This window comes from Panthera tigris, chromosome B4, assembly GCF_018350195.1.
Source record: "Panthera tigris isolate Pti1 chromosome B4, P.tigris_Pti1_mat1.1, whole genome shotgun sequence".
NCBI lineage: Eukaryota > Metazoa > Chordata > Mammalia > Carnivora > Felidae > Panthera > Panthera tigris.
The window spans coordinates 104,813,044-104,838,914 of NC_056666.1; the positions used below are offsets into that span (position 1 = coordinate 104,813,044).

The 25,871-nt window shown below is 37.6% G+C and overlaps 1 protein-coding gene and 1 non-coding gene across 3 annotated transcripts in view; both read left to right on the plus strand.

Moving 5' to 3' along the window:
- Nucleotides 1-25,871, plus strand: part of TMTC2 (transmembrane O-mannosyltransferase targeting cadherins 2) — a 398,739-nt gene that overhangs the window by 280,351 nt on the left and 92,517 nt on the right. The gene's annotated exons all lie outside the window — the stretch shown is intronic.
- Nucleotides 20,688-20,790, plus strand: LOC122240636. Its single transcript, XR_006220415.1, has one exon. It is a non-coding gene; the product is annotated as a U6 spliceosomal RNA (small nuclear RNA).

A 25,871-nucleotide genomic window follows, 5' to 3' on the forward strand; every position in this document is an offset into this window, starting at 1 on the left:
TTGCAGCACTCTCATTTCCTAGGTATAATTGAGGCTCTTGGTCAAAAGGGACAAGATAAGGTACATTCTTGAGGGCTCACTGTAATTCATGTTCATTGTAATAATGATACTATAGGTGGAAGACCTCAACATGCAGGATTCATGCATAAATAGGACCCTTTGGTAAGTTGGATATTAACCATGTGGCAGTGGATTTAAGATGGGCACGGACCGTGCATTATATGTATAATGATGTCAGGTAATGGAGAAATAGGTAGTGTAGTTGTCAGATATAATGGTCTGCCCGGAAAATTTATCCCTGGGAAATAGAACCTGAAGACATTATATAGTACATAGTTTGTTCTAGTTTATGTCTTGAGATGAAACAGCAATAGTTAGTGGGAAAGTTCCAGAAATCAGGATGGAGGTGCCACCAAGGTCAGCATTTTGGAAGTAAAAGTTTATTCATACTGGGGCTAGGACTACTCTAAAAATAGCCCTTTGTCTAAATTAATTTAAATCCATAATAAGTTGAACTACGGTTGATAGTGTTATAATGTGACGAGGATGTGTATGGCCTCTCCAGAATACAGGTAGAACAAAGTAACTTTGTTTTTATGCTCACTAAATTTCAGCTATTATTTTGAAAGAGGAAATTCACTTTATTAATTTGCAACTAGATATAAATTACTTTTAATTGTTTTTATTTCTGAAATAGAAATAGCAATTGATCATGGCAGTTTTTAAGGTCTTTTCCTGTAATACCTGTACTAAAAGCTTATACTTATATCCTCTAAAGAGTAGTCCATCAGAGGCAATAGTTACGATTTTGCTTGAGTTTTTTCTTTGCCTGGAATATTCTCATCCTCTTATTTAGCAGTTTGAATCATAACAAGTATTTTAAAAGATTTTTATCTTATGAATTTGCTGTTGTTACAAACTGTTCAGAGCATATAGGAAAAGAGAATGTTTTAACAAATATCTATGTATTTTCAAGTCAAATAAACCAAAGGCTAAAATTGTGTAGCTTTTACATAGATTTTTAAGAAATTAATTTTTAAGTAGACACTTTTAGAATAGTTTTAGATTACAGAATTATTGTGAGGTTAGTACAGAGAGTTCCAGTATGCGCTTGAACCAACTTTCTCTGTTAACATTGTGTATTAGTATGACACATTTATCACGATTAATGAGCCAGTATTCATATGTGATTATTAAATAAAGTTTATATTTTTTTCAGGTATGTTCACTTTTTCTTTGCTGTTCTTTTGCTATTCCAAGATCCCACATTTCATTTCGTTGCCTTGTCTCCTTAGCTCTATCTGACCAAGTTTCTCAGTCTTAACTTGTTTTTGAGGAGTAATGGTCATACATTTTGTAGAATGTTCCTCAGTGGGTCTTTGGCAGATGTTTTGTTATTAGACTGGAGTTACTGGTTTTGAGGAGGAAGACCACAGAGATAAAGTGTCCTTCTCATCATATCGAGTCAAGGTTATTTATGTATTATCAGAAAGACTTATCACTGTTTATATTAACTTTGATAACCTGGCTTGAGGTATTTTTATCATATCGCTCCAGTGTCAAGATATTTCCCCCTTCTCTTTCAATATTGTAGTCTTTGAAAGGAAGTCACTGTGTGTGATCTGTATTTAAGGAGAGGGGAGCTATGCTCCCTGTCCTTGAGGACAGAATCTCTGCATAAATTATTTGGAATTCTTCTGCATGGGAGATTTGTCTCCTCTCCCCAATTATCCATTCAAAATTTTATGTATATTAGAGTGGACTCAGAAATATTTAGTTTATGCATTGGATTATAACACAATATTGCTTTATTTTGTTGCTCAGATTAGTTCTGTTGCCCAGCTTTGACCAATGGGAGCTCTTTCATAGGCTGATATATCCCCTTGACATACCTCCATCATTGTGTGGGTATGGGTGTGTGTGTCTCTTTACCTTTGGGAACTTTCTTATTTTCTGTCACTAAAACATGCTCCAGGTTCATCTTCTATATTTACTGTTGAAGTCTGAGAGTCAGACATTTTTCCAAGGAGCCCTTGGAAGGAGCGTTCTCTTTATTGGAGAATGGTTTAGAAACCATGAACTAGATTCTTAGGTGTACTTATTGCTTGCTACTGCGGTGCTGTTACATGTGGGCTCTCTCAGGGGTGGAACAAAGGTTTCTCTTTGTTGGAATAGGAAGTTACAAATAAAGAAGAGGAGGAGACTAGAGTTATGATTAGAGGTGAAGGCATAAGTATGGACTTGCATTTATTTTAATACAGATACAGTTATATATAGAATATGTATTATAGATATGTGTAACTTCACATTCCAACAAAGAGAAATCTGGCTTCCACCATGCACCATACATTTTCTTAATTGTTCATACTCTGCTATTCATGTATAGTTGTTTTAGGATTGTTCACCTGTACTGCCATGGGAAAAAGCTTTAACACCTAGAGGACTGTTCTTATGTATAATTTCTTTCGCCTTCTGTTTTATACACTTAAATAATTTCCAAACTTAACATAGATTAGCACTTTGGTTCCTCACCCTATTCAATGAGCTTATTTCATGTATTTTTCATATATTATGATTCTTCTGTCACATTCTGTATTCCATCCTGGTATCCCCTGACCTCCTAATTAGGCCCCTCTTTACGTGTAATAATTTTCCTTGTTCTGAGGTCTTCTTTGTCTGAAAGTAATATTCGAACTTTATTTGATTAGTGTTAGTATGTTTTTTCTTTATTTGTCCCTTTGCTTTACTTATCAGTCTTTATATTTAAAGTGGGTTTTTTATAGACAATGTATAGTTGGGCTCTTTTTTATTATTATTATTATTATTATTATTATTTACTTTCAGTCTCTATTTTTTAATTGGTATATCTAGACCATTCACACTTTGAGTGATTATTGATATATTTGAATTAATGTTAGCCATGTTTGTTACAGTTTTTTATTTGTTGTCAGAGGCTTCTTTTTCTTCCTTCTCTACTTTTTTTCCACCGTGTGTTTTTTGTTTGTTTTTGTGGTTTAAAAATCCCCATAACAGGGACTCCTGAGTGGCTCAGTTGGTTGAGTATCCAACTTTGGCTCAGGTTATGATCTTATGGTTCGTGAGTTTGAGCCTTGCATCAGGCTTCCTGCTGTCCGCACAGAGCCTGCTTCAGATCCTCTGTCCCCCTCTCTCTGCCCCTCCTCTGCTCATGCTCCCCCTCACACTAAATGAATAAATAAACAAACAAACAAGAGAAAAAATCTTAAAAAAAAAACACATAACATAAAATTACCATCATAAACATTAAACGTTAAAAAAAAATTAAAAAAGAAACACAAACATAATTGTCCCCAACGGTCAACCATTTTGTAGCATATGACAGGATTTCCTTCCTTTTTAAGGCTGGATACTGTTGCATTGTGTGTATATACCATGTTTTCTGTGGTTTCTATTCATCTTCCAGTAGTCACTCAGGTTACTTCCGCCACGTAGCTGCTGCGAGTAATGCTGCAATAAACATGGGTGTGGACATAGCATTTGAAGATCCTGTTTCTGGGGCACCTGATTGGCTCTATTGGTTGAGTGTCCAGCTTCAGTTCAGGTCATGATCTCCTGGTTCCTGAGTTCAAGCCTCACATTGGGCTCACTGCTATCAGCACAGAGCCTGCTTTGGATCCTCTGTCCCCCTCTTTCTGCCCCTCTACTGCTTGCTCTCTTTCTCTCAAAAATAAACAAACATTAAAAAAAAGATCCTATTTTCAATGTTTTTGGATATAAAGCCACAAGTGAGATTGCTGGATCATGTGATAATTCTATTTTTGAGGAACCTCTGTAACTGTTTTCCATAGCAGCTGTATGTACCATTTTGCATTCCCACTAAGAGTATACAAGGCTTCCAGCTTCTCTACATTCTCATTAACACTTGTTATTTTCTGTTTTGTTTTGTTTTGCTTTTTTTCTATAGTGGCCAACCTAATAGGTGTGAAGTAACATCTTACTGAGGTTATGATTGGCATTTCTGTAATGATTAGTGATGTTGGGCGTCTTTTTATATGCTTGTTGGATATTTGTTTTCCTTCCTTAGAGCAAAGTCTATCCAAGTCCTTTGCCCATTTTTAATCAGATTGTTTTTGGCTGTTGGTGTTGATGACTTAGAGGAGTTATTTATATATTCTTGATATTATCCCCTTATCAGATATATGGTTTGCAGATATTTTCTCCCATTTCATAAGATGCCTTTTCATTTTGTTAATTTTTTCTTTAGCCACACAGAAGTTGTTTAAATTTGATATGGTCCCGTTTGTCTATTTTTACTTTTGTTGCCTGTTCTTTTGGTGTCATATCCAAGAAATTATTGCCAAATCCACTATCATAAAGCTTTTCTCTTAAGTTTTACTCTACAAATTTTATAGTTTCAAGTCTTATGTTTAGGTTTTTAATCCATTTTGAGTTAATTTTTGTATATGGTGGAAGGTACGAATCTAAATTCTTTGTTTTGCACATGGATATCCAGTTCCCCCCACCCCCACCATTTGTTGAAGAGAATATCCTTTCTTCAATTGCATAGCTTTGGCCATATACATCAGGTTTATTTCTGGGCTCTCACTTTTGTTCCACTGTCTATAGGCCTATCTTTATGCCCATGCCCACAGTTTTTATTATTGTAGCTTTTTAATATATTTTAAAATCAGGAAGTCTGAGGTCTGTAGCTTTGTTTGTCTATGTCAAGATTGTGTTGCCTATTTGGGGATCTTTGAGATTTCAAATAAATTTTAGGAAGTTTTTTTTTTTCTCCCTGCCCCCCTCCCCCCCAAAAAAATGCCATTTGGGTTTTGATTGGGGTTGCATTGAATCTGAAGATTGTGTTAGGTAGTATGGACATTTTAATAAGATCAACAGTATTAAGTGTTCTAAGCCATGGACACAAAATAGCTTTCCTTTATTTCTGTTTTCTTTAATTAATTTCACCAATATTTTGTAGTGTTTAGTGTCCAAGGCTTTTCCTTCCTAGGTGAAGTTTATTCCTAAGTGTTCTTTTAGATGCTGTTGTAAATGGGATTGTGTTCTTAGTTTTATTTTGGGGTTATTTATCATTAGCATATAAAAAGACACCTGGGGGGGCACCAGGGTCGCTCAGTCAGAGATCCAGCCTTACCTTGGGCTCTGTGCCGAGCATGGAGCCTGCTTAAGATTCTCCTGCTCCCTCTCCCTCTGACCTTCCCCTGCTTGTGCTCACACATGCTCTCTCTCTCTCTCAAAATAAAATGAAAAAGCAATAAAAAAAATTAAAAAAATAAAAGACACCTGATTTTTGCATGTTAATTTTGTATCCTGCAACTTACCTGAATGTGTTAGTTCTCACAGTTTTTGTTGGAGTCTAGTGTTTCCTGCATATAAAATCATGTAATTTGCTAACACAGATAGTTTACCTTTTTCTTTCCATTTTGGATCCCTGTTTTTGTTTTTTGTTTTTGTTGATGTTGCTTTGTTTTTAATTTTTCTTACCTAATTGTTCTGGCAAAGGCTTCCAATTCAACTACTGTGTTGAATAAAAATGGTCAGAGTGGGCATCCTTGTCTTTTCCCTGATCTTAGAGGAAAAGCTCTGTTTTTCACTGTTGAGGGTGATGTTAGCTATGAATGTTTCACATATGACCATTATCTTGATGTATTTTTTTCTTACTAGTTTTTTGAGTATTTTTATCATGAAAGGGTATTGAATTTTGTGAAATGCTTTTCCTATATCAGTTTAGATGAGCATGTGAATTCCTTTGGGTTTTGCCTAGAAGGTATTTCTACTTCACTTTATAAGGATAATTTTACGGAATATAAAATTCTAGGTTTGTGGTTTCTTTTTCTCTCAACATTTTGAATATTTAACTCTATTCTTACTTGATGGTTTCTGATGAGAAGGCCAATGTAATTCTTAATTTAGTTTCTCCATATGTAAAGTGTTTATGTGTGTGTTTTCTTCCCTGACTTCTTTCAAGATTTTCTCTTTGTCTTCGGTTTTCCACAGTTTGGATATAATGTACCAACACTTAATTAATTTTGGAATTCATCTTGCTCAGTATTCTCTGAGTTTTCTGAATCTGTGGTTTGGTGTCTGTCATTAATTTTGGAAAGTTCTCCATCATTATTATTTTAAATATTTCTTCAGCTCTGTTCTCTTTCTTCCCCTTTTGATATTGCTGTTACTCATATGTTACATATTTCGAAGTTTTCCCACAGTCCTTGTATACTTTTCATCCATTTTCATGCAGTGATGCATTTCAGTTTCAGAGGTTTATGTTGACCTATCCTCGAACTAATTGATTCTTTCCTTGGCTGTGCTGACTGATCTCAAATGTATTCTCCATTTCTGTTATGATTTCTAGCATCTCCTTTTAATTCTTTCTTAGAATTTCTTTCTCTTTGCTTACGTTATGCGTCGGTTCTTGCATGTTGTCTACTTTTTCCATTAGAGTTGTTAACATATTAATCATAGTTATTTTAAGTTCCCTTTCTGACAATTCCATCTGTTTCATATTCTAACATCTGAGTCTGGTTCTGACACTTGCTTTGTCTTTTTGGACTGTGTTTTTCTTCCCTTTTGGCATGCCTTGTCATTTTTTTTTTGTTGTTGTTGTTGAATGCCAGACATGTTGAATTTGTAATGGGAATTCAAATTAATAGGCCTCTAATGTGAGGATTTATGTTAATCTAGCTAGTAGTTCAGCATAGTTTAGTATTTTCTTAGCTGTTGGAATTGGAGGCTTTAAATTTTTCTCAGGTCCTTGCTTTTTTTATCTTTTCTATTGGTGTTAGGCTATCTTTAGTACCATTTCTATGACAGACTCTGTGCCTTGCAGCATTTCACACATAATCCAGTATTATTGTACTAGAGCCCTTTTGTGATGGTGGTAAGGTAAGATGCGGGGGCGGTGTTATGTAATCATTCAATTAAATCTCAGTCTTTCATTTGGCCCATGTCTCTGTCCCATGACCTTCACAAGTTTCTCTGCTTATGTGTCTACTCCCCTTTCACCATTTTCCATGAAACAAAAAGTGGGGAAGAATATGAATAAGAAGAGTGCCCTTCCTCCACAGCTCTTGGAAAAGGCTCTGGTAAAATCTCTCACTCTGGACAGGAAGGCTTTTGTTAATGAGAAGGCTCTGGGTGTATTTCACAAGGATTACTCTCCTTCCCCTGCCCTCACAGGAGAGGATCTTTTTTGGTTCTTCAGTATGCAAACCGCATCGGGTTCCTGGAGTTAAAGACCATGAAAGGTTGGGAGCCCATCAAGGACTGTGACCTTTGGGAATCTCTCACTTGCAAGCTAGTTCACACTCAGCCTCCAGTAAGTCTTCAAAATTAAGTGTGCCTACCAGTTTATGGTTCCAGGGGCTTCTGTGTCTGATAAGCAGATCTCAGCTAAGACTCTCTCTGTTTCTGTTCTGTTTCTTTATCTCATTCTGAGTCCATATCTATATCTATGTGTGAGTATATTGGGAATCACAGGTTGTTACAGGATGTGTTATATATTTTTGTTTTCCTATGGTATATTGTATGTAGCAAATACTCAGTAGATATTTTCTTAATATTTCAAAATTATAGAAACAGATATTTAGAAAAATTTGTTTGAAGATGAAGCTTGCCTCTCTTCTCCGTTACCACTCCATCACATTAGAGCGGATGCACTTCTATGAATACTGACTCTGGATCACCTGGAGTATTCTACCACTTACTAGTTCTGTGATCTTGGTCAAGTTATTTAACTTCTTGGTATCTCATTCTACCTATATGTATAATGAAAGCAAAAAGATTTCCTTGTTGAGAGGTTGGTCAGAAGTTAAATGAGTCTATGGGGCACCTGGGTGGCTCAGTCAGTTAAGCGTCCGACTTCAGCTCAGGCCACGATCTCGCGGTTTGTGAGTTTGAGCCCCGCGTCGGGCTCTGTGCTGACAGCTCAGAGCCTGGACCCTACTTCAGATTCTGTGTCTCCCTCTCTCTCTGCCCCTCCCCAGCTCATGCTCTGTCTCTCTCTGTCTGTCAAAAATAAACAAAAAAAATTAAAAAAAAAGAAGTTAAATGAGTCTATATGAATATATAAAAGCATTTAGAACACTGACTCTCATGCATATTATAAGGACTCAGTAAATGGTAACCATTAGCAGAAAGAACAATAGAATGACTCTTATTCAGTAAAATCTTTATGTCTTTGTGTGACATAGAACATTGTTTATTATTTGGCTGCTGCCTTTATTGTTCGGCCTCATCAGCCATTACCCCTACAATATTAAACTTCTGATAACTCCTTAAGTGTGTTACATATGTTCATTCTTTGTCTTTCCCAAATACACTGCTGCTGTAGCCTGGGATATCTTTTTCCTGTCTCCAGTTGGCAAAGTCCTACCCATCCATCCAGTCTCGCCTTTAACACTGCCTTTCATAAAATAGAATCTTCCAGACAGCCTTAGTGCTTCTCTTCCAGAGTTTTTATTGCATGAGTACATGAATATCTAATAAATACTGATATATTACTATTATTTGTTTTGTTTGTTTGTTTTTTAGGCAGTCAGAGTAGGGACTCTGTCTCTTTATTACTCTACTGGCTGGGTGTTTAACATATGGTTATTCAATAAATACTTATTGAATGAATGTACATAAAATGACTCTGAAACAGGGTTCACACACACGTTCTGTCGGGGCAAAGCACTGACTGCACATTACGACCCTTTCCTATCAACTCAATTCTTCTGTTAGCTGTGCTCCCATTATAGTAGGTCCATCACCTTCTATTCTTGTTAACTACTTTCTTGTCTGTCTTCCCCACTAGAATGACAGCTACATTAGGGAATCAGCTCAGTCTTTCTTATTTTTTAAGATGCTAAGGGAGGATTTTGTACAGCAATAACTGTTGAATAAATAAGTTTTTTCACTGTTGCATGGTGGAAGAAAAGGCAAAAGAAGGAAGAATAAAAATTTGAAAGGATAAATGGCAACAGTGTGGTTTATATAAGTAATTATAAAGGAAAAACTTGATGGTTGAAGTAGGTTAAAGTAAGTAAAAAGTATGAGAATTTATATTTTTTGTTTCATTCTGTTGCTTAAAAATGTCAAAGATCCTCAACATTAAAAAGGGATTAAAGAGTGAATTTAAAGGGTCAAATAGATGGAAAACAATCTTTTGTCATATAAAATAATTTTTCCTCCTTTTGTCTCAGTGAAAACACTACAGTATTCCTATGAATATAGAAATCTTGATCATTATTGAAAGATGGGAATGAAAAAATGCAAAATTTAATAAATTCTTTTTGTTCCATTTGATAACATAATGGAATGTGATCTTCTGGATACATATTTTGCTCTGATAGCCTTAAAATCTAATCTCAGCTAAGTGCTTATATATCACTCATTTCAGAGGGAACTTGTAGAATTTCGTGAACAGTGTAGTGATGATAATGAATATGTGTTCTTCTGACAGGTGTAACAGAATACAGATAATCCTCTGTTCTTTTTTTTTTTTTTAAGTACAATGTATGGCAGCCAAGAATAGTATTATCTTTTATAGAAATTATCATAATATTTATATATTTTACTTGAAGAATCAGCTTGACATATCAGTTTGATAGGATGGTGAGCAATATGAACAATTCCCTACTGAAAGTGATTAAATTGAATTTACACTAATGGCGATTATAGGAGAAGCAAGCTTTTCTTTTTATGCTTTTGTTATAGTTTTGCTGAAGTTGATTTTTTTTCCTCTTTTTTTTAATTTAATTTTTTTTTTTTAAAATATACATCCAAATTAGTTAGTATGTAGTGCAACAGTGATTTCAGGGGTAGATCCCTTAGTGCTCCTTATCCATTTAGCCCATCCCCCCTCCTACAACCCCTCCAGTAACCCTCAGTTTGTTCATTTATTTAAAAAAAATTTTTTTAATGTTTATTACTGAGAGAGACAGAGAGACAGAACAAGTGCTGAGGAGGGGCAGAGTGAGGGGGAGACACAGAATCCGAAGCAGGCTCCAGGCTCTGAGCTGTCAGCACAGAGCCCAACATGAGGCTCGAACTCACAAACTGGGAGATCATGACCTGAGCTGAAGTCCGAGGCTTAACCGACTGAGCCACCCAGGCGCCTCATGAAGTTCATTTGTGATCTTAGAAAGTAATAACTTCCAATTAACATAATCTCACTAAATTTGGAAGAAATATTAAAATAACTACTGTATTAAAAGACATTTGAGAAATCTTTATTTAGGGGGCTCCTAGGTGAGCATCCAACTTTGGCTCAGGTCATGATCTCATGGTTTGAGAGTTCGAGTGTCAGGCTCTCTGCTGTTTGCGGTGTAAAACCTCCCCCTCCCTCTCTCTCTGCCCCTCATCTTCTCATGTGCACACGTGCTCTCTCTCAAAAATAATTAAACATTTAAAAACTTTTAAAAGTTAATCTTTATTTAGAACTCTAAGGGCTTAAAACTTTTTTTTAATGTTTGCTTATTTTTGAGAGAGAGAGAGGAGAGAGAGAGAGAGAAAGTGAGCAGGGGAGGGGCAAAGAGAGAAGCTGACAGAGAATCTGAAGCAGGCTCCACACTGTCAGCGCAAAGCCCAATGTAGGACTTGAACTCATGAACCATGCAATAGATCGTGACCTGACCTGAACTTAGAAGTTCAACCAGCTAAGCCACCCAGATGCCTCATGAGGAATTTTTAAAAATGTTATTGTAGGTATCCAAATATCTGTAAAATGAATGGATTTGTATTATTCTTATAAGCCACCAACATTGAAAATAGTCACTATCCCCGAAAAAAAAATATGTCCTGTCATATAAAACATTAAAGATAATGTGATTTATTGTAAGTGTCCCTTGTATAGGCACATAGTTTATAGTTTTCCTGCTCCTCTAACTTCGTTTGATCATTAATCTCGTTAGTCTAACAACAACCCGAACTACCTTTTCTACTCTATTCCTTGCTTATCCTTCAGGACCAAAGCTATCTGCTGAAAATAATGTCTTCTATGGGTATTTTCTGTACTTCCTATTACTTTCCTATCCATTGCCTATCCAGGACGTCTTATTTCATTGCTTGTTTAAAATTTTTTTTAATGTTTATTTATTTTTGAGAGAGAGAGAGAGAGAGAGAGAGAGAGAGAGAATGAACAGGGGAGTGGCAGAATGAGAGGGAGACACAGAATCCAAAGCAGGCTCCAGGCTCCGAGCTGTCAGCACAGAGCCCAACGCGGGACTTGAACTCACAAACTGCAAGATCATGACCTGAGCCGAAGTCGGACGCTCAACCGACTGAGCCACCCAGGTTCCCCTCATTGATTGTTTTTAAAAACAAAGAAATATTGGGGTGCCTGGGTGGCTCAGTCAGTTGAGCGTCTGACTTGGGCTCAGATCATGATCTCACAGTTCATAGGTTTGAGCCCCATGTCGGGTTCTGTGCTGACAGCTCAGAGCCTGGAGCCTGCTTTGGATTCTGTTCTCCCTCTCTCTGCCTCTCCCCTGCTCATGCTCTGTCTCAAAAATAAATAAACATAAAAAAAATGAAATATTAACATGGAAATCTATAGCCATTTACTTTGAAAAAGTAGTGTGAAATAATAGGACAGGTATGAATAGAATTGTATTTTGATCAACTAAAATTTTGCTTCCATCAGATACCAGGTATCTGAATATTGAAATCATAAGATTCAAATATAATTCTCCTAATATCTTATTATTATTCTAACATTGGTAGCAGATTGAACCATGCCAAATACCAACCTGAGCTTGGCAAGTCATGCCAGGATTTCAAAGAGAAAGTGGACCTTCTGGAAAATACTTATTTCTGGATGAGGGGAAATGTAGTCTTAAACTGTCACCAGTATTTATATGGGTTTCCCAGTTTTATCAAAAGTGGTCATAAGTTATTTTTACTTCAGTTTTGAGCTTTGGTATTCTCCCTGTTTTGTCTTTTCTTCAAATTCTCTGAACTCAAAAGGTAAATTTTGCCTATGACCTTCTAAGACATTTCAGAACAAGGAACAATTTGGTTGATAACAGTATTTTGAATCATAGAGTTCTTCATGTGGGTGTGTTACCAGAATACTATTTAAAATACTTGGAAAAGAATCATCTACTTCCATGACTTACCTTTGAACCAAAAAAAGTTCTAGTTAAGAAGAGAACCAAGTTTTTCTTTGCGTGCTTATGATGTGTTGCTGTGCTATGCTTTTTAAAATAGATTTTAGTTCACTTAATCCTTTTAATATATTGAACAGTAGCTACTGCTGTTTGTATTACACAAACATCATAATAGCTAACATGTGTTGATCACTTACTATGTACCATGCACTATTGTAAGAGCTTTGCTTGATCTGTCTCAGTTATAGACCTTATCAGGAGGTATCATTGTTAATCCTGCGAGGTACTGAATTTCTGGACACTTTAAACAACTTATCCAAATAGCCCAGTTACTCCCCAGTTACTCAGGGATTACTCTTGAGGTGTTCACACTCAGATCTATGTGATTTCCAAGCCTGTATCCTTCTTTCTATGCCAGAGCTTCTCTCTCTCTCTCTCTCTCTCTCTCTCTTTTTTTTAATTTTTTTAACGTTTATTTATTTTGGAGACAGAGAGAGAGCATGAACGGGGGAGGGTCAGAGAGAGGGAGACATGGAATCTGAAACAGGCTGCAGGCTCCGAGCTGTCAGCACAGAGCCCGACGCGGGGCTCGAACTCACGGACTGCGAGATCATGACCTGAGCCGAAGTCGGCCGCTCAACCGACTGAGCCACCCAGGTGCCCCACTCTCTCTCTCTTTTTAAGTAAGCTCCATGCCCAGTGTGGGGCTTGAACTCATTACCCCAAGATCAGAAGTCACATGCTCTACCAACTGAGCCAGCCAGGCACCTATTATATAACACATCTATGCTTATTTTAAAATAAAAATAGCTTATATTTTTCCCCAACTCTTCAAAGTACCATGTTTGTGTTTTCGTGACAAGGCACTCATACCCCCAAAGTGCACATGTATTCCATTTTGAACATTTGAGTAGGTCAGTGTGTTTCTTCCAAAGCCACCTCTGTGTGTGTGGCAGTTGTACAAGGAATGGTGTCAAGCTGAATACACTGCCCTCGTGTATACCTTTGCGTTGCTTTGTCAAAAATGCCCTTAGGATGGGGTGTGTCAAATCAGTCCCTCTTGGGTCTCCAGATAAACTTGCCAACTCAAATGTTAACCTTCAGAATGTGATGAAGACAATTCAGGAGGTTGATGCTTAATGAGCTCTGTGCGGCCTTCATCACACATTTTTCCTACCCAAGTCAAGAGGGTCTGAGATGTTGACAGTGATAATTGAGCCTCGAGCCAAACTACTATTAAATTGTCTATCCAGAGGCAAAGAAATTCATGTGTTCTGTTTTCCATCTCCGTGTCACCTCTGTAGTCAAGTTTTCCTATTAGAGGCCCATATTTTCTTGTGATTTTACACATTTTCTTTGACTGTAAGAGAGAAAGAGAATTTTATTTTGTAATAATGCCAAAACCCATGTGTGTATGTGTCAGCACACTGGACTGCTAGGACTTGGGAATGAGCCAGTTCGGCGATATGCTTGTCATGCGCATTTATACATACAAACTCGTTCTGCTGGTAATGTGCCAGCCTCTGACCATTTGCTGCGTGTGTGTGTGTGTGTGTGCGCGCGCACGTGTATTTTCCCCTTTCCACCTAGCTTAAAGATTCCTGTAATCTTATATGTACTACCTATGGCTACTTCACACTCTAGAAGTTCAAGTGAATGAGTGTTGCTTACTAAATGATGCTGTTTTCGTGATGTCATTTTTTGTAAGTCACAGAAAATTATTACTCAGGAGTTGGTCAAGAATCGTTAGGCTGCCAGAAAGTAGATATTTGCTAAGTTTTGTTGTTGAATAACTTTATTTTACCATACAGATGTGTTCTGAGTTGGTTGATGTCAACTTAACCTTTGTAAGTTTCAGGTCCTTTGATGGTAGAGTAAGGATAAAATTGTCCATTAGGCTGACTTTCTAAATAATTTTCTTAATTTGGATCTTGTAAAGAGAACTTTTAAGCCACCAACACTTGGACTGAGCAGATAGTTGTCTTGGTGCCTGGCCAGCCTTCCCTCCATCTGTGAGCCAGCTGAAGTATGCCACCTCCTTTCTGAGACCTCCCCTGACTCACGCGGGCAGAATAGATGTCTTGGTTTCTGTTTTCTCCTTATGTACCGAGCATATGTCTAACAAGAGCCCTTTTAAGTATTATCTTGCAATTGATGAGGACCTGCTTCCAGAGTCACCACGGTATTACTCAGTTTCTAAAAGCAGGAGTGATCATTTATCTTCACGTTTCCAGTGCCTGGCACAATGCCAGGGATATGGTAGGCACTCTGTAAATACGTGATGAGGAAGGGATGGATGGGTGGACGGCTACTCTGTAGAGCTCATCTTTAAGCAGCATCATGATTCTTGGTAGTAAACTTCGGGACCAAGATTATAATATAATGACACAAACTTTGCAGCCAGATTGTCTCTGTTTGAACCCCAGCCCTGACAAATGTAGCATTTGCACCTTGGGCAAGGTACTTAACCTCTCTGTGCCTCAGTTTCTTATTTTATAAAACAGATAATAATAGTATCTCAGATGTAGTTTGGCAATACACAGAAAGTGCTTGGCATGGTGCCTGGCACATAGTGAGCCGCTCTGTAATGTTTCTGTTCTTATTGTATAACCTCTAAGAGTAGAATTGTTATGTGCTGAGACAACTGACTACTTGAAAAATGTGTTTTGGGAAGCAGAGATGAATGGAAACTTAATTATGCTTGACAAATAGCCCATGGTCTTGTGCTGTGGAAGGATATCTTTATTAATGCCCTCTTTGTTAGGAGTGCGTTGAGGGATGGAAAGCTGAGGTCACAGTGAGACCTCACTGATGCTGCTAATGGAGCCTGGAAGTTTCATCTGGTGGGTCATGGCAGTGCTAGAAAAGCCATAGTTTGACTCTTCTAATTTAGGTGAACACTTGTGAGAGGTAACCAAGAATGAGGTTAACTACAGAATATTTCTCCAAACCAGGAAGGGGGGTGCTTTTATTTTTATTCTGGAATAGTGGGCATAGACAGGGTAGTTTCAGGCAAACCAGAGTTCTTTACTCATACAGCATACACTTCCAATATACATGTGGCCTGGATGGTGTAGGAATCTTTCTAGTATATTCTACCTTTGAGAGGCATCTTTACCTTGAAAGTACTCTCAGACGAAGATAAATGGATCGTTTATCCCAACTCCATTGATTTTCATTGATTTAGTGCATAAAATAAACTACAGTTGATTTAAGGTCTCAGCTGCTATCAACAATCTCAGTGTCAGCTCACTGGCTCTGGGGGAGAACGGTCTATAATACCTCTTCCCTGTCATAGATTGAAAAGTGGTGGAAGCAAAAGAAGATGGCTTGAATTAAGAATTTGGTGGTTCTTGGGGCACCTGGCGGCTCAGTCGGTGAAGCGTCCAGCTCTTGGTTTTGGCTCAGGTCATGATCTCACGGTTCATGACAGCACAGATCCTGCTTGGGCTTCTCTCTCTCCCTCTCCCTCTTCTTCTTCCTGTCCCCCTCCCCCTTCCGCCCTCCTCCTCCCCCTCTCCCTCCCCCCCCACCCTCCTTCCCTCCCTTCCTCTCTCTGCCCCTTCCCTGTGCTCTCTCTCAAAATGAATAAACTAAAAAAAAAAATTTAACTGTCCTTTAATCTGAATTTTTAACCAATGATTACATTCCTGTGTCAAATTTCATTTTTTAAGTGGGGAACTGTAACCAATAGAGCTCTGTTAACCCAGGTGCTTTGACTGACTGACAACAGAAGGAAATGAACCTGTTTTGGTCAGCACCCCACTTAAATCATCCAGGAATTTTGCCTCTAAATAAATTAAATAACTCTCTATATCTTCTACTGCTGAAGCTTTATAAAAAAAAAAAAAGTATAAAATTAGGGAGTTATTTACATCTGGCTTTATCCTCTTGTGAGAGCATGTGGATTTGAGAGCCAGTGGCACCCTGCCAGTGACAAATGGAGGCACAGAGATTGCCTTCCCATCATCCACTACCTTTTATGGTGTCGAGGGATTTCTTGCTCTCCTTTGTGACCCAGCTGCAAAGCAGCTGTTGTTGAGGCTCCTGCCTTTCCACTCTCACAGCGCAGCGTTCCTAACCATCCCCATGGGATTTAAGCTTCTGCAGCAAGTGTGTCTACTCAGCTGTGTGAGCCAAGGCCTGCTGGGGGGGTGGGGGGAGACCATCCGCAGAGCTGCTTCTCATGCTGTTGCTCAATAGTTTGGGATGGAGTGATCCGGCCAACTCATGAAACTGGTCATGACAAACAAGAAGCACTCACTGCACAAACAGCGCAGCTGACTGGTTGGACTGGTTGAGAATAGCTAACATTCAGGGGCTTTCCAGTTGCACGAATTCCCTACATGGAGATCAAATCACATTGACCACTTTATCCATCCTAGTAGTTTCCTGCTGGAAACCATTTTTTTATGAACTTTTGGTGCCATCTTATGGACCACAGAATGCTAATAAAAATTGTGATTTCCCCCCTCTGGTATAATAGAGGTGTTGACAATAATGACAGTAGGGGTGACGTTTTGGGTATCACTCATGCCTCACCATATGATCAGATTTGGAGTCTGCGCCTTTGTGTGACTAAAGCAACAATCTCAATGAGAGTATGCATTTGAGAAATGTGTTTTTAGGGGCACCTGGGTGGATCAGTTGGTTAAGCATCCAACTTTGGCTCAGGTCATGGTCTCACAGTTCAGGAGTTCGGGTTCTGCATTGGGTGAGCCCAAGCCTCACATCAGAATTCTCTTTCTCTCTCTGCCCTTCTCTCTCTCTCTCTTTCTCTCGCTCTCAAAAGAAAATGTTTTTATGGTTTGCTTTTCCAAGACATTTAACATTTTTACGCATTTATGACCACCTACTATGTATCTGGCCCTTTGCTAAATGTTGATCAAATGATTCTCCTAAAGTGGTTTACAAGTAGAAGAGATGATAATTAGAATATTTAAGTTGAGTGTCACAACAAAAGTAGGAATCGATCGTTGTTAGAGCACCTGAAGGAAAAGACTCAGTTTAAAGAATTCTGGACAGATTTAATTTGACCATGACCATAATGGGAAAGTTATCTAAGACATCTAAAAATTAATTGGGGTTATTTTCCCTTCTAATTTTCACTTTGAAACCAAGGGAAAAAAACTTAGGCCTTAATTTGTATGCCTCATTGTAACTTATGGTTTGATTTCTATGCTCTTTTTCAGAGCACTCAGCCTGTCTCCTCCCCTTCTGCTGACATTGTCCCTTCCCCTCTCCTTCACAGCCAGACATTGACAGAGTTGTCTATAATTGTGGTATCCACTTCCTTACCCCCACCCCTCACACTTCCCCCAATTCCTTCTGGCTTCAAGACCTATTGTTTCATTGAAACACACCTTACTGAGGTTACCAGTAATCTCTGTGTCACTAAATCCAGCGGATGATTTTTCAGCATTTGACATAATTGACTATTTCTATTTTCTTGAATTACTGTTTTACCTTGCCTTCAGTCAGCCCTTTAGGTTCAGCCTTATTAACCAACTGCATTCAAAACTAATCTTATTTCCTTATCCTAATGTTCTTCCATTATTTACAAGTTATTGTTATTTTGTTTTTTGGTTTTTTTGTTTTGTTTTTGTTTTGATTTCACAATCAGGATCCTAGAGGTCATCTTGTTATTACCTCCATCTCCCTCCATCGCCCTCTCTCTCCTATTCATCATGTAATTTTGTCTGTACTATCTAAATATCCCTCATGTCAGTCCAATAATCTTTATCTCCATTAGCAACCCCATCACTCTTTTTTAAAAGCCTGGACTAATCTGCCTCCATACCTTCTGTTCCAATTCCAACCCAGTAATCATGCTGCCCTCAGAGTGATATTTACAAAACAGATAATGACACATTGCTTCTTGGAACCTATCCAGTCAGGTGTGCTCTACTTTTCACATGACCCGCCTTTTATCCTTGTCTCCCTCATCCAGGCTCTGCACAGTGGTTTTGTATTCCTGCCTCAGAGATTTTACCTTTGCTGTGTCTCTACTTTTTCTCCCCTTCAGCTAGTTAATCATATACCTCTTTCACATTTTTAGAGCAAAGAGCAATAAAGGAGCAATGTTCCTTTGAACACCTTTTCTGAGTATTTGGCTAGGTCAAATCACCTGTTCTCAATGATATTCCACACCCCTTGTTTTTCATCGTGCTTATAACAACTGTTGTTTTGGAAGATTCACAAGGGCAAAGGTTATGTTTTTTCACTATTTTCATCACAATTGTTAACACAGTGATAGGTACATGATAGGTACCCAATACATATTTGTTGAATTAAGAAAATCAATGAATAAATTTAAGGAATTGCTAAAAGTTCATTATTTTAATTGAAAACAGATATTTTTGGAAGTGCCTGAGTGGCTCAGTTGCTTAAGCATCCGACTTCAACTCAGGTCATGCTCCCTTTGTTTGGGGGTTCAAGCCCTGCACTGGGCTCTGTGCTGACAGCTCAGAGCCTGGAACCTGCTTCAGATTCTTGTCTCCCTCTCTCTCTCTCGCCCCTCCCCTGCTTGTGCTCTCTCTCTCTGTTTGTCTCTCTCAAAAATGAATAAACATTAACAAAAATTTTGGAGGAGACTGGGTGGCTCAGTCGGTTAAGCGTCCGACTTTGGCTTAGGTCACAATGTCACAGCTTGTGAGTTCCAGCCCCGCGTCGGGCTCTGTGCTGACAGCTCAGAGCCTGGATCCCCTTCAGATTCTGTGTCTTTCTCTCTCTCTCTGCCCCTGCCCCGCTCACACTCTGTCTCTCTCTGTCTCTCAAAAATAAATAAACCATAAAAAAAATTTACAAAAAAATTTAAAAAGAAATACTTTCTAAAAAAATTTTTAAACACATTTTTTCTATTTTTGTGATTTAAAGGTAACCTACACACATTACTCTAAAGTCTAAAAATAGCCAGTTTTAATATTTAAAATGGTTCACATCATTTTAAAGTAAATTGGGAGTGCATGGGTGGCTCAGTCTGCTGCGCATCCAACTTAGGCTCGGATCAATATCTGCTAGTTCGTGGGTTCGAGCCCCACGTCAGGCTCTGTGCTGACAGCTTGGAGCCTGGAGCCTACTTTGGATCCTGTGTCTCCCTCTCTCTCTGCTCTGCCCCGCTCATGCTCTGTCACTCTCTCCTTCAAAAATAAATAGACATTAAAAAATTTTTTTAAATAAAGTAAATAGTTTGGATATATTTATCTGTAATGTAGTTATAAATTTGATTCAAACAAAATTTTTACTTCACCACAACTTCATCATACATTTTAATAAAATATCTGAATATTATTTTCATCAACCAATACTATAGATGGAGAACAAATTATGGTAATATGTGGGTTTTAACTTGACATTGAGCTTAGTATAACAAGGCAGTGTAACAGACTAAGGAATTTGCCCAGATGGAGTTTAAGATGTGGCTGTATCCTATCAAATTAATTATCTCACACTGAAATGTTACTACAGTGTGTGTGGATGACCTCTTTAAGCTTGAAGGGAAAATATGCAAGTGAACAGATGTAGAAAGGAAATGAAAACTTGTAACAGGAAATCTGAGTAAGCTAAACACCTTCAGTTATATGATATTTCAGAAATCAGCTGTTTGTATTTGAACCTTAAAATCTAACTTTTTACTCATAATGTCAATGCTGTCAACAAATAGTTTAAATTTTTTAAATTATTTTAAATATCTATGAAAAGCAAGTTAAAGTTATTTTAAAATATATACTTTTTCTTTTATTGAAAGCATTGAAATCTAAAAGTTATTTTTCATTTTTGTCTTTTTTCTTTTCTTCCTCCTTCTTCCCTCCCTCCTTCCCTCCCTTCCTCCCTCCCTCCCTTCTTGGCATTCTTGCAGGTTTTCTTCCTTTATTTATCATGCAGGGTACCAGATATCTGGTGTGTTGTTTTTTTTCCCCTCCTTGCCAATGCTTGGTCTGCGGCCTCCTATCTGCCCAGTCTTACCTAAATTAGTTCTCCATACTCTTGCCCTAACATCTCAATCTAGTAGAACTTGATTACTCCACGGTGCATTCACTTTCCTAACAACGCCTACCCTTTCCCATGTGAATAAGTCAACATGCAGTCACTTAGGTGCCAGAAGTCACACATGTGGAATAATCTTTGACTTCTGTTTTTAGGTTATACCCATGCCCAATCTATCTTCTACGGATTCCAGAGCTAACCACATCTTATCACTTCCACTACTTTCACCCTAGTCTTTTTTTTTTTTTAATGTTTATTTGTTTTTGAGAGAGAGAGAGCACATGCTCACATGCGAGTGGGGGAGGGGCAGAGAGTGAGGGAGACAGGGGATCTGAAGTGGATTCTGTGTTGACCACAGACAGCCCAAAGTGAGCTCAGACTCGTGAACTGAGAGATATGACCTGCGCCAAAGTCTGACTCTTAACCGACCCTAATCTTTTTCACGGAGTATTAACCATCTAAGGAGTCTCCCAGTTTTCTCTTCTGTGCCTCCTACACTTTTCCACCCAAAATGTAAAGTGATTTTGTAAAAAGGTAAGTTGGATCACATTGTATCGTTATGTAAATTCGTCCATGGTTTTCCTTCCTAATCAAAAGAAATTCTGGCACTTGTTTTAGCATCACATACACTAAAATTGAACTGATACAGAAAGGAATAGCATGGACTCTGTGTAAGGATTACACACAAATTCGTAAAGGGTTCCATATTTTTTGAAGTTCTCAGAGTCTGATCGACTCTTGCTGGTTAACACCAAGGAAATGATAAGAATCGAAGCAACATGTGGTATCCAGTATTGAAGCTGTGATTTTCACTACCAAAAAAGAAAAATTAATTCCAAACGACTCCTAGGCCCTACACAATCTGGTCCTTTGTGCCTCTCACACTCACTTCCTGTGATTCTTGGTGGTAATTACCCCATTACTGCCATATTGGTTTTCTTTTTAAGTCCTAACTCTCTAAACATCCTAGATCTTTGCATGGTTCACTTACTCCTTTACTTAGGTCACCTCTCAAATGTCACAAAGGTCTTTCTGGAACAATTTATCAAATATCATTCTACCTTTCTCCCATTTGTATATTGTTCTCTTCCCTTAGTTTGTATTAATTTTCACCAAAGTACTTAAGAGTAACTGACAGTGTCACCTCCGGATGTGTAAAACTATCCATTCCGTCACTAGAATATGAACTGCAGAAGGGCAGAAACTTTGTCTTGATTACCAACACCTGGAACAGAACCTGTTTCATGGCAGTTCTATGAAGTGATATGTCACATCTCTGAATCTCTTACCCTTTTTTAGTAGGCTTATTTCTACTGTGTTCTCAAGACAATTGAGTTGGACAGGAACACAGCACTACCTTTTAACAGTCTGCTCTAGATATGTACTTCTCTCCCCCTCAGTCTTGAAATACCAAGGGATGGGGTGCCTGGGTAGCTTAGTCAGTTAAGCATCCAACTCTTGATCTCAGCTCAAGTCGTGATCTCAGGGTCATGAGTTCAAGCCCCGCATTGGGCTCTGCACTGGGCATGAAGACTACTTTTAAAAAAATGTAATTAAGACATAAAGTACAATTTCCAACCTGCTTATTTCATTTAGCAATGGGTCATGGAGATCTATTATAGTTTACATAAGTTTTTGCAAAATTATTTTAGTAGTTACATAGTATTTCACTGACCTTTGCTTAACCAAGTCCATGCTGATGGACATTGAGTTTGTATAAACTGTACTGCAATGAAAATGAATAGCTGCTTCTTGGCATTTATATTTTCTTAGAACCAATGCCTAGAAATAGAATTGTTTGGCCAAAGGTGCCGGGTGGCTTAGTCTGTTGAGTGTCTGACTCGATTTCAGTTCACATCATGACCTTCTCAGTTTGTGGGATCAAGTCCCGCCTTGGGCGCTGGGCTGACAGCATGGAGCCTGATTGGGATTCTCTCCCTCCCTCTCATTCTCTCTGCCCTCCCCAACTCATGTGCATTCATCCCCTCTCTTGCTCTCTCTCTCAAAATAAATAAACATTAAAAAAAAAAAAAAGAATTGTTTGGCCAAAGTGTATCTATGATTTAAAAGCTTTTGATACATATCGCTCCCAAGGAAGGTATTACCGCATTTTTATTATTTTTTTCTGTGTTAAATGAGTACCTGTTTTTTATGAATCCACAGCAGTATTGAATTCTGTTATTTTGTGGAAACTTCATTGATAGATGAATAATGACATCTCAGTGCATTAATTTGTATTTTTAGGTAAATTGAATATTGAGTAAGCTGACCATGTTTTTATAGGGATTTTAGCCATTATTTTTTGGTATTTGCAAACTGCTTATTTGTGCCTATTATTCCTATAATGTATATGACTTTCAGTCTAGAGACTCAGCTGTATGTGGACAACCCACTTCTTTATCTTACTTGAATGAAATTCAGTCCATTGCAGTCTTTCATCCCACTTGGTCAGCCATTTAATTTCAGCTAGTTCCTGTGGCCTCTTCCCCTTCCAAAGGTTCATGTAAATCTGAGAGGCTCAATGCTGTTCAAAAAAGCTGGGAAAGAGACTGCCCTGTTCGAGTTGGCCTAAGTTGATACCTTTAACTTGAAGTCTGATAGCTCAGCAGTAGAACTTGGGATTTGGTTTCAGGGAAGTTTGCTCAGTTTGGGAGTTTTTGTTCTGGGATCCAGCCTTGCCTAGGCAAACCACAGATCATCCTTCCCTGTGGAGTTCTTGACATGCAGTCCATATGCTACCCCTGAACATTGTGGGGCACTCCCTGTCACTGCTAGCTTCCCTCAGTGTCATTTGACATAATTTTTCAATGAGCTTAGGCCTTATACAAAATATTCCAAGTGTATTCATGCAACTTCTGCTTTGGGATGTTTAGGAAAAGAGGTCACTAAAGGCCTGGAATTTATAGAAAGGGGGACTTGGAGGACAATTTAGGGAGGGAAAACATAAAGTAGTATCAGTAAGCTACTCAGCCACATTCATTTTTCTGTCTTATTCTATTGTATTTTAAAGCTTTTTAGAAGAAATATTATTCCATCCCTAAAAAAAATGTCATGGTCAAATTTTAGGTGTCTGATATTTTGATGGGGGAAATATTATAGTAGTATGGAGATGAAATATTTCTTCATGAAAGTTACCATGTCCCCTGTCCTGTTACTTTGCTTCTAACTAGAGTTAGCTCTGGTTGATAATATATAATGGCCTGGAGGGATATGAGAATTAAATGGTTTGATATAAATCATCTTCATTTGTAAAAGTTAGTTGAAGTGCTAGTCATTATTAAATGATTTTTTTTTTGTATTTTGAGGAGGAAACACTTTTATTTCTTAAAGACACTTCATATATAAACGCTGTGGTGTTAAAATAGAACATCAAATAATTCTCTTTCCATTTGTAAATGATGGTCTTCACAAATTAACCCTTCAAGAGTATCTTTTTAGTTACTTTTTGCACTCATCAAACCACCATCCATGTTTAAACAACACATTTACCAAGCTACACAAGCTTTTGGGCCTGTTTTAGCTACTTCCCTTTCTTAGGTATTGTCCATATAGGTTGACAATTGAATGTGAAATGAAGATGTGAATTTCATTGGTTGTGAAAAATGACCAGCATTCACAATTATCAAACATCTTCAAAGAGTAAACACTAAAATGTATGGAAATGGCTGCTAGATACACAACTGCAGGAAGCTTCCATACTGAACTTACAGCAGCCTTTCAAGAAGAAACAGGGACACTAGAGGAAAATTGTCTGGTTTGTTTTTTGTGTTATTCCAACTGGTATTCTTATGAACACTGAAGACACAGATAGTCCCTGGTTACAATATAAATATTTGGTTGAAATTGGGCTTGTTCTAAGGGACTGTTTTTATGGTTTCATAGACAATAGTTCATGTTAAGTTTCCAGATGTGAAATGGAAAAATTACTGGTTTGTGCACAACTCTGTACTTTAGTGACAATGTGTGAACATGTGAACTAAATAACTAAGGAGTAACTATAAGCTGTTAAGTTACATAACGACAATAGTGAAAGCCTGTTAATTTATTGACTGGTTATTATATTTATCATATATTTGGATGACTATTGAAGGACAGGTGAAGTCTTATGGGAATAATTTGTTCATAGAACAAGGTTAATAACACTGATTATATTCATATATAAATATATTTCTATATATATTTAAATATATTTTTTATTAAATATAAAATAATATATTTTATAAAACTATTTTATATATTAAATATATTTTACATTAAATATATATTTATATTTATAATGCAATGCAATAATGCCCAGTCTTGATGTTTTCTGGTATCATTCAGTAAAATAGTTCTGAGCTAGGGATCAGGACACACTTTATGGGGAGCGGTTGATATTGATATAATGGCTAATTTATTACTAAAAATATATATACAAAATTTGTGGCACGGTTTCCTTTTAAACTAAAATAATTCAAGCTAAAGCCATGATAGTATAATTCTCTCTTATACTAGTATTCCTGCATGCTCTAAGTGGGAGTTAAGAATGTTCGGGGTAGGGTATGTATGTATATAAAAATATTTATGTATTTTCATATTTGTATGTTTTGTAGTTGGGAAAAGTATTAATCAGCCATCAGAAGAGGTGCCGCTTGCCTTGTACATCCTCTTGGGTGGGCACCTGCTTCTAAACAGTGGTGGTAGCATCCAGTTTAATTAGAAAACAAAATAAGGTGAAAATGAATGCCATACTGTATATAATCCCACAAAGGCTATATAAACTTTACTAAATATTTATCTAACATGTATACATTTTATTGCTGCCAGTCAGAAGAGGACCTGACAAGGCCTAGTCCTGACTGAGAATGATTTTTCCATGAGTTTAGATAATATTATCTGTGTGTATGTTGTTAATACTCAGTATAATGTTACAAATAATATGCTAATGTAAATATAATGTAAGTATACTGACAGTCCAAAGCCCTAATTCCGGGATATAGGTGCAGCCCTTGTCCAGGAAAATGTTCTCTCTTTTTATCCTGCTTGCGCTCTCCTGGTCCCATAGCCTTCGTGCTGCTCAAGGTCCAACTGGTTACTTCTCAGCACCGGCACTAACTCCAAAGTGCCTAACCTAATCTAGGACTATTCCAAGTGCTGATGTTAAAATAAGAAAGAATATTTACCAAGAATTCTGTTAGCTCTGCTTTATGTCCTTGACTTCCTAATCTTCTGCATTGCCAGTTGCTCTTTTTTTTCAATATACTGGGTTTTTGCTGTTTTAACTGACTTGTATGTATGACTGAGTGGTCATGTCCAAACTCTAAATACTTACCTAGAATTACAATTTTGCAAAAATTAAATGTCCACTTTCCAGCCACTTTATATATGATAGGACTTGGTCCAGTATCCCAGGGTTTAAGTTGTATAACTAGCACAGTAGTAATAACTCTTTTAAAAATAATCATATCATCATAATTAAAAGAAGAGCAAATTACTGGCCATTGGAGCCATCACAGAAAGCTTTATAGAAAAGTGAGGCTTCAGTCAAGTCTTGAAGCATAAAATGCATATGAGCAAGCAAAAAAATAAGCAACATTATAGACTGGAAGAAATAATTGAGGGAAGACGTGAGGAAATTGGCCTGATAAGGTATAAGAATTTATCTAGGAAGACTTGAGCTACATTATGGAAGATTTCGGACATTAAACTGATTATTAAATAGAATGAATGGAAAGTAGGAGCTATTAACATATTTTTGAGCAGGAGCTCCTGGGTGGCTCAGTCGGTTGAGCATCCAACTTGTGATTTCAGCTC